General features: G+C 46.6%; 1 pseudogene; it reads right to left on the reverse strand.

Annotated features, from left to right (window-relative positions):
- LOC129031192 (WW domain-binding protein 11-like) lies at window positions 1–4,630 on the reverse strand (annotated as a pseudogene).
- Between the last annotated feature and the right edge of the window lie 5,424 nt (window positions 4,631–10,054).

Raw genomic sequence — 10,054 nt, forward strand, 5'->3', positions numbered from 1 at the left:
AAAAGCTGTCACAGCAGCCCTTCCATCTCTTTCATGAAAGCCTCGTAGACATCATCCTTACTTTGTACCGAGACAGGAACAGAAGGACCAGATTTGGGTGCTGCTCTGGCAAGAGGCACAGCAGAATCATCCTCTGACTTTCTTTTTTTTTTTTTTTTTTTTGAGACAAAGTCTCGCTCTGTCGCCCAGGCTGGAGTGCAGTGGTGCGATCTCAGCTCACTGCAACCTCTGCCTTCTGGGTTCAAGCCATTCTCCTGCCTCAGCCTACTGAGTAGCTGGGACTACAGGTGTACATGCCTGGCTAATTTTTGTATTTTTAGTAGAGATGGGGGGTTTCGCCACGTTGACTAGGCTGGTCTCAATCTCCTGACCTCAGGTGATCTCCCCACCTTGGCCTCCTAAAGTGCTGGGATTACAGGCAGGAGCCACGGTGCCCAGTCCCTCTGACTTTCTTTGGAGAGCAACAGTAGCCCCTTTATTCTCCTGATGTACTGTCAGTGCAGTGGGCAAAAATCGAGTAATCTCTGCCTTGGGAATTGTGATCTGTGGCTTGGCACTGATGGTTGCTGTGGCTTTCTTCTCAATGGTGGCTGCACTCATATCATCTGCCTTGGGCCACTGAATCAAGTTGGGTGGTGCACTTAAAACCCCAGGGTTCAGCCAGGGAGCTGGTAGGAAAAGCCCAGCGGGGGCAGGTCCAAGTGGAGGTACCAATGGTGGGTGCATCATGCCAGGATGAGGTGGAGGAACACCCAGAGGTGCAGGGGGAGGTACTTTTGGTGGGGGTCCCCTAGGAGGGGGACCAGGAGTCAGACCTGGAGGTGGACCTGGGGGAGGGCCAGGTCAGGCTGGTGTTGGTCCTGGAGGTAAAAGTCGGGGTAAGGGCCCTCGGAATCCTGGCATTCCAGGTGATCTCAGGAATGGAGGAGCTTCTGGAGGTGGGCCAAGAGGAAGGCCCGTAGCTGGCCCAAGAGGCCATAATGGTGGAGCAGGTGGTGGTCCAAGAGATGGTGGTCCTGGGATGGGACGTGCTTGTATCTGAGAAAGAGGAACACGTGTGTGGCATTTAAGTTGTATAAATTATTCTGCAATTGCAAACAATGCTTCAATAATAAACTTTGTACAAATGGATTTTCTTACTGTTGGAAGTGTATCTTCAGGGTGAATTCCTAGAAGAGGGATTGCTGATTCAAAGGTAAATGCAGGAACAGGCACAGTGGCTCATGCCTATAATCCCAGCACTTTGGGAGGCTGAGGCAGAATGATCACTTGGGGTCAGGAATTCGAAACCAGCCTGGCCAACATGGTGAAACCCCATCTCTACTAAAAATACAAAAATTAGCTGGGTGGCAGACGCCTGTCTGTGAAGAAGCGGTGGATGTGCCGTCAGAATGAGACTCTTCTTTATGCTGTTTTTGTGATTGTTTATCTGCTTCAGAGTCATCAGAATCATCTTCATCATCATCCTCTGAAAATTCCTCTACTTCTGGTCCCTCCTCAGGGACTTCTTGACCTGCCATGGAAGCACTATGGCTTGAAGAGGAGTTAACTCCTTCATGTTCTTCTTTTTCTTCCTTGATTTTCCAGGCATATCTGCAAACCGTACACTCAGACCTGAGTTCTTTTCTTCATTGCTGGATCACTCACCATCATCACAGTGCACAATTCATCCCCCCACTTTCTCCGTCTGATCTGTTGGTGTCACAATGATCAGTATTGTTACCATGCTTATGTTGGTCCTTGTCCTCAGAAGGGCCATCATCTTCACTGGTGCTAGAAACATCATCACCATGAACTTGCCGGGCAAGTTCGGGATTATATAACATGTCTTCTTCATCTCGCCTATGAGGGGGAAGATCTAGGGCAAAACCCACTTTACGGCCATACATGTGCAAGACTTGAGGAGGAGGTGGGCTGGAGGAGGGCCAGGAGATTTTCTGCCGGGGGGCAAACGTGGAACATTATGCCCAAGAAGAGGAAGGATAGAAACTGCCCGAGTTGGAGGTCCATAGGCTGAGGTTTTCCTAAGGATGGAGAGTGGCTGGGACCAGGAAGTGGAATGTCCTGGATCAAAATGTTGGAAGGAGCATGTGGCACTTCTGGCAAAGGAATGCTCTCCACTTCCGCATGCTGAGCATTCTCGACAGCCATCAAAATATTGGCTAAGTTGAGCCCTCTTCTGTTCATACTCTATTTCTAGTTTTCTCAAGTCCTTGTAACTGTCTGGATTTTCTTTTTCACAGAGTCATAGAATATGTTCAAAGGTTTCACGCAGTTTTTTACGCTTGTTTTTCAGTACTTTCTCATTTAACTGTGGCTGTTACAGTGGGTTAAACTCCATTTCATCCAGTTTCTCCATGTCCCTGATAATCTGTTTGGGATCCTTCATTTCTTTTTTTTTTTTTTTTTTTTTAATTTATGAAGTATTTATTGATCGTTCTTGGGTGTTTCTCGGAGAGGGGGATATGGGAGGGTCATAGGATAATAGTGGAGAGAAGGTCAGGAGATAAACACATGAACAAAGGTCTCTGGTTTTCCTAGGCAGAGGTCCCTGCGGCCTTCTGCAGTGTTTGTGCCCCTGGGTACTTGAGATTAGGGAGTGGTGATGACTCTTAAAGGGCATGCTGCCTTCAAGCATCTGTTTAACAAAGCACATCTTGCACCGCCCTTAATCCATTTAACCCTAAGTTGACACAGCATATGTTTCAGAGAGCATGGGGCTGGGGGAAAGGCCATAGATCAACAGCACCCCAAGGCAGAAGAATTTCTCCTAGTCAGAACAAAATGGAGTCTCCTATGCCCACCCCATTCTACACAGACACAGCAACAATCTGATCTCTCCTTCCTTTCCCCACACTTCCTCCCCTTCTCTTCAACAAAACCGCCATCGTCCTCATGGCCCGCTCCCGATGGTCGCTGTCTCTTTGGAGCTGTTGGGTACACCTCCCAGACAGGGCGGCCGGGCAGAGGCGCTCCTCATGTCCCAGACAGGGCGGCCGGGCAGAGGCGCTCCTCACCTCCCAGACAGGGCGGCCGGGCAGAGGCGCTCCTCGCTTCCCAGATGGGGCCGCCCGGGCAGAGGCGCTCCTCTCCTCCCAGACGGGGCGGCCGGGCAGAGGCTCTCCTCACATCCCAGACGATGGGCAGCCGGGCAGAGGCGCTCCTCACATCCCAGACGGGGCGGCCGGGCAGAGGCGCTCCTCACTTCCCCGACGGGGCCGCCCGGGCAGAGGCGCTCCTCGCTTCCCAGAAGGGGCCGCCCGGGCAGAGGCGCTCCTCGCTTCCCAGACGGGGCTGCCCGGGCAGAGGTGCTCTTCACTTCCCAGACGGGGCCGCCCGGGCAGAGGCGCTCCTCACTTCCTCCCAGACCGGGTGGCAGCCGGGCAGAGGTGCTCCTCACCTCCCAGACTGGGCAGCCGGGCAGAGGCGCTCCTCACCTCCCAGACGGGGCGGCCGGGCAGAGGCGCTCCTCACCTCCCAGAGGGGGCGGCCGGGCAGAGGCGCTCCTCACTTCCCAGACGGTGTGGCGGCTGGGCAGAGGCGCTCCTCCCTTCCCAGATGGGGCAGCCAGGCAGAGGCGCTCCCCACTTCCTCCCAGACGGGGTGGCGGCCAGGCAGAGGCGCTCCTCACTTCCCAGAGGGGGCGGCCGGGCAGAGGTGCTCCTCACTTCCTCCCAGACGGGGTGGCAGCCGGGCAGAGGCACTCCTCACCTCCCAGACGGGGCAGCCGGGCAGAGGTGTTCCTCATCTCCCAGACGGGGCGGCCGGGCAGAGGTGCTCCTCATCTCCCAGACGGGGCGGCCGGGCAGAGGTGCTCCTCATCTCCCAGACGGGGCAGCCGGGCAGAGGTGCTCCACACTTCCTCCCAGACGGGGTGACGGCCGGGCAGAGGCACTCCTCACCTCCCAGACGGGGCGGCCGGGCAGAGGCGCTCCTCACCTCCCAGACGGAGTGGTCAGGCAGAGGCGCTCCTCACTTCCCATATGGGGTGGCGGCCGGGCAGAGGCGCTCCTCACTTCCCAGATGGGGCAGCCGGGCAGAGGCGCTCCTCACTTCCTCCCAGACGGGGTGGCGGCCAGGCAGAGGCGCTCCTCACTTCCCAGACGGGGCGGCCGGGCAGAGGTGCTCCTCACTTCCTCCCAGACGGGGTGGTGGGATCCTTCATTTCTAAAAAACGCAGCTACGGCCGGGTGCAGTGGCTCACGCCTGTGATCCCAGCACTTTGGGAGGCCTAGGCAGGCAGATCACCTGAGGTCAGGAGTTCGAGACCAGCCTGGCCAACATGGTGACACCTCGTCTCTACTAAAAATACAAAAATTAGCCAGGCGTGGTGGCACACACCTATAATCCCAGCTACTCGAGGGGCTGAGGCAGGAGAATCACTGGAGGTGGAGGTTGCAGTGAGCCGAGATCGTGCCATTGCACTCCAGCCTGGGCAACAAGAGCGAAACTCCACCTCAAAAATACCAAAACCAAACCAAACCAAAACAACAACAACAAGCACTGCAGCTCGAACCATCATGCACTGTTTTTTGTTCTTTAATTCTCTCTTCTGGGATTCCTTTCGGACTTGGTCTGTGGGGTTCAAAAATTTTCCACTGTTGGTGGATGACGTAGACCTCCATCCCATGTTGAAAATTTGTGTGGTTTACTTGTTCATTTAAAAAAAAAAAAAAAAGAAAGAAAAAAGAAAAGGGAGAAAGAAAAACACTTCTGCTGTGCTCCCAGGACTGTGAGAAGCGGGGAGGCGGCAATTCTCGGCCTCTTTCACTTTGTAAGGGCCTCTGGGTCAACCCCTCAGCCACCGCCATTGTGAAACCTTGCGCCCCTCCCGCATATGCAGTTTTGTGAAATGCTGCCACGTTACCCTTTACAGGGTTGTACTTATTCACATGTCCCCTAGCCATGCATGAGAGGATTGTCTATCCACTGCATTACCATCAGAGTGTATTGTTCTATTTTTTAAATGTTGAAGATATCGGCTGGGTGCGGTGGGTCACACCTACAACCCTAGCACTGTGCAGCTAAGGCGAGTGGATCACTTGAGCCCAGGAATTCCAGACCAGCCTGGGCAACATAGTTAAACCTCATCTCTACAAAAATACAAAAAGTTAGCAGGGCCTTGTGGCACGAACCATGACTGCACCTCTGCACTCTGGCCTGGGTGACAAAGTGAGTCTCTGTCTTAAAAAACAAAATAAAAGAAAATATTATAGGTGAGAAATGGTATTTTAGTGTAGTTTTAATTGACATTTCTCTTATGAATTAGGTTGAAAAATCTTCATATATGTGTGTGTATGTGTGTGTGTATGTGTGTATGTGTGTGTGTGTGTGTATAAATTCCCCATTCTTATTTTTTGCCATTTTTTTCTATCGGGTTAAAAAAAATCTAAGCTGAGCGCAGTGGCACATGCCTATAGTCTCAGCTACTTGGGAGATGGGAGGATTGCTTGGATCAGGAGTTTGAGGCTATAGTGCTCAAAGATGGTGAGATGGCATCTATGAATAGCCATTGCATTCCAGCCTGGGCAACATAGCGAGACCCTCATATTTAAAAATAAAAAACAAAATATAAGTAAATAAACATTTTAAAAAATAAACCTTTATTCACTTATTTATTTATTTTGAGGCAGGGTCTCACTCTGTCACCAAGGCTGGAGTGCAGTGGCACTATCACAACTCACGGCAGCCTCCACCTCCTGGGCTCAGACGATCCTCCCACCTCAGCCTCCCATGTAGCTTGAACTGCAGATGTGCGCCACCATGCCTGGCTAATTATTTTTATTCTTTTGTAGAGACAAGTTCTCATCTTGTTTCCCAGGCTGATCTCAAACTCCTGGGCTCAAGAGATCCACCTGCCTCAGCCTCCCAGAGTGCTGAGTACTACAGGTGTGAGCCACAGTACCAGCCTCTCCACTGGCTTTCGGGGTAATATATGTTGTAAATATTTTCTCCCAGTGTGTTGGCTGTCTTTTTACTTTGCTTATGGTGATATTTGCCATGCCAAAACCCCTCATTTTTTGTTTTAATTTAATCAGTTTTATCAATGTTTTTAGTGCATTTAGTGAATCTGCATTTTGAGTCATAATTAGAATGTCTTTCCCTATATGCAGGTTAAAGAGAAATTCACCTCGTTTTCTCCTAATACCTGCAGGGATGTATTTTCCATTTAGATCCCTGATCATTTGGAGTTTATTTTTCAATAGGTGTGATGAGGTGTAGCTCAGTTTCATCTTTTCCCCCAATGGCAAACCAATTGTCCCAGCATAATTTATTTAAAAGTGCATTTTTGCCCTAGTGATTTCAGTTGCTACCTTTATCATACACTAAAGTTCCATACATATTTAAAATTATTTCTGGTTTTTTGTGACAGACTTGACAAACCATAATAGACTTGCTTACCTATTCAAGTGCTAGTACTACTTTGTTTTAATTATAGAGGTTTTATAGTATGTTTCAATGTCTGATTGGGCTAGTCACCTTCATAGCTTTTCCTTTTTAGTGATTTCCTGGCTATTCTTAAATTACATGTTTATTTTTCCATACGAAGTTTAACATCAACTCGTCTAGTTCCATTTTTTCAAAAAGCTTGTTGGCATTTTTTATTGGGATTACATTAAATTTATAAGTTAACTTAGGGAGACCTGACAGTTTTATTATGTTGAGTAATTCGAAGAACAATAAATGTCTTTCAATTTGTTCAAGTACACTTTTGTGTTTTTAAAGTTTTCCTCATGTGGATTTTGTACATTTCCTATTAGTACTTATTCCTAAATACTTTGTCTTCTTTGTTGCCATATAAATGGCATTTTCTGTGCCATCATATACTCTGACTGGTTATCATTGTGTATATGAAGGCTATCAAGTTCTATATGATAATTTTACAGCTTGCTACCTTATCGAATTGTTAGTTTTATTGATTTTCTAGGGTTTTGTATGTACACTCATATCATCTGCTAGATATAGTTTTACTTTTACAGATCTCATGCATCTTATTGATTCTTCTTGTCTAATTGCACTGGGCTTATATCTCTAGTATAATGTTGATTAGTAGTGGAGATGGTGGGCAAATTCATCTTGTTCTTGATCTTAGTGGAAAGTTTCTGGGGCTTCCCCATTAAAGAGTTGGTGGCTTTTTCACTAAAAGTGTATGTGTTGGGGTGGGAGTGTGTGCGTATGAAAGTGTGCATATGTGTATTTATGTGTTAATAAAGGATAGGTCAAGCGTGGTGGCTCATGCCTGTAATACCAGCACTTTGGGAGGTCATAGTGGGAAGATCACTTGACGCCAGAAGTTTAAGAGTAGCCTGGGCCACATAGCGAGACCCTGTCTCTACAAAAACATTAAAAAAAATTAGCTGAGTGTGGTGGCGTGTGCCTGTAGTCCCATCTACTCGAGAGGTCTAAGTGGGAGGATTGCTTAAACCCAGGATTTGGAGATTTCAGTGAGCTATGCTGACACCACTGCACCCCAGCCTGGGCAAGAGAGTGAGACCCTGTCTCTAAAAATACTCTGAATAATATAACTTCTTATTTTCTTGAGGGTTTTTTTTCTTGAGACAGTCTCACTCTGTCACCCAGGCTGGAGCGTAGTGGTGCCATCTTGGCTCACTGCAAACTCCGCCTCCCAGGTTCAAGCTATTCTCCTGCCTCAGCCTCCAGAGTAGCTGGGACCACAGGTGCACTCCACCACACCTGACTGATTTTTATATTTTTAGTAGAGATGGGGTTTCGCCATGTTGGCCAGGCTGGTTTTGAACTCCTGACCTCAGTGATCCACCCGCTTTGGCCTCCCAAAGTGCTGGGATTACAGGCATGAGCCACCACTCCCGGCCATTTCTTGAGTTTTAAATTTTTCTTTTTCATTTTCTTGAAACAAGTTCTCACTCTGTCACCCAGGCTAGAGTGAGTGGCACAGTCATGGCTCACTGCAGCTTCCACCTCCTGAGTAGCTGGGACTATAGGTGCACACCTTCTGTAGTCCTGGCTAATTTTTTTTTTTTTTTTTTTTTTTTAGTAGAGAGGGGGTGTGGCTCACACTTGTAACAACAGCATTTTGGGAGGCTGAGGCAGGCGGATCACTTGAGTCCAGGAGGTCCAGACCAGCCTGGGCAGCACGGTGAAACTCTCTCTCTACTAAAAAACCAAAAATTACACACTCTTGAGTTTCTTTAAACAGGAGTAAGTAAGGAATTTGAAAAGGCTTTTTAAAAGCATCTATGGAAATAAACATGATTTTTCTCCTTAGATCTGTAAATACAGTGTGTTAGTTCACTTATTAATATTTAGTCAGTGTGTATTCCAGGAATAAATTCCACTTGGTTATGTTGTACCATTTTCATAGTGTGGTGTTGTATTCTGTTAAGTAGTGTTTTATTTAGAACTTTTTCATGAATATTCATAAGTGATATTTGTAATTTTCTTTTTTTGCTGTTTTTATGAAGTTTAGTTGTTAATGCTATATTTATTTTCTAAAATCAGTTCAGGAATGTTCCTTCATTCCCAATGAGCTGGAAAAACTTGTGAAGTACCGTGACTGCCTGGTCTTTGAAGGTTTGGTAGAATAACCTTGTGAAACCATGAGGTCTTTTTTTTTTAATGTGGAAGTTCCTTGGTAATTATCTCTGTTTCTTCGAAGTGAATTAGTCTGTTTAAACTCTTTGTCTCTAAATGGGGTCAATTTCAATACATTCTATTTCCCTTAAAGTTATCCACTTCATATAGATTGTCAGTATTTTCACAGAGGTCTGAAAATTAGCCCCTTAGGTTTTTAAAAATACTTTGTTTCAATAGTTATTTCCCCATTTGATATTTGTTATTTTGTGCATTTGTACTTTTTCTCTTTTTCTTGAGTAAATATAGGTCGTAATTTGTCCACTTTGTTATTTTGCCCCAAAATTACAGATTTTAATTGCATCTATTGTAATGGGATCTATTGTTTTAAAATTCTTTATCTCATTACTTTCTGCTTTCATTTTTTATTATTTTCTATCTCTAGCTTTTATAACTATTTTCCTTACTACTTTAGATTTAATTAGCTCTTCTTTTTTTAGTTTCCTAAGGTGGAAACTTAGATTATTGATTTTAGGTCTTCATTCTGTTCTGATATGTACACTCAATGCTATAAATTTCCTCTTAAGCACTGCTTTTGCTGCATCCCACAAATTTTGATAACCTTTATTTTCCTTTTTGTTTAATTTGAAATATTTTAAAATTTATCTTGAGAATTCTTTGATCCATGAGTTACTTAGAAGTATGTTGTGGTAATCTTCAAATATTTAGGAGTTTTCTAGCTATTTTTCTGTTATTGATTCCTAGTTTCATTCTGTTGTCATCTGATAGCATACTGCTATAGTTTGAATGTGTCCCCCAAATTTTATATGTTGGAGACGTCATCCCTAGTGTAGCAGTATGGAAAGGTGGGGCCTTTAAGAGGTCATTGGATCATGAGGGCTCTGCCCTTACACATGGATTAATCCATTTATGGGTTAATGGATTAATGGGTTATCACTGGAGTGGAACTGGTGGCTTTATCAGATGGGAGAGACCTGATTTACTATGTTAGCATGCTTAGCCCCCTTGCTATATGATACCCTGCACTGTCTTGGGACTCTGCAGAGTCCCCACTAGCAAGAAGACTCTCACCAGATGCATTCCCTTAATCCTGGCCTTCTCAGCTTCCGTAACTGTAAGAAATAACTGTCCAGTCAGAAGTTTGCTGCAGGGGTGGAGCCCTCACGGAGAACCTCTGCTAGGGCAGTGTGGAAGGGAAACGTGTGGTCAGAGTCCCCACACAGAGTCCCCACTGGGGCACTGCCTAGTGGAACTGTGAGAAGAGGGCCACCATAGTACAGACCCCAGAATGCTAGATCCACTGACAGCTTGCACTCTGCGTTTGGAAAAGCTGCAGACACTTAACACCAGCTCTTGAAGACAGCTAGGAAGGAGGCTGTACCCTACAAAATCATGGGGACAGAGTTGCCCAAGGAGACGGGAGTCCCCCACTTGCATCAGCGTGACCTGGATGTGAAACTTGGAGTCAAAGAAGATCATT

The sequence above is a fragment of the Pongo pygmaeus genome, chromosome 11, assembly GCF_028885625.2.
Source record: "Pongo pygmaeus isolate AG05252 chromosome 11, NHGRI_mPonPyg2-v2.0_pri, whole genome shotgun sequence".
In the NCBI taxonomy this organism is placed as follows: domain Eukaryota; kingdom Metazoa; phylum Chordata; class Mammalia; order Primates; family Hominidae; genus Pongo; species Pongo pygmaeus.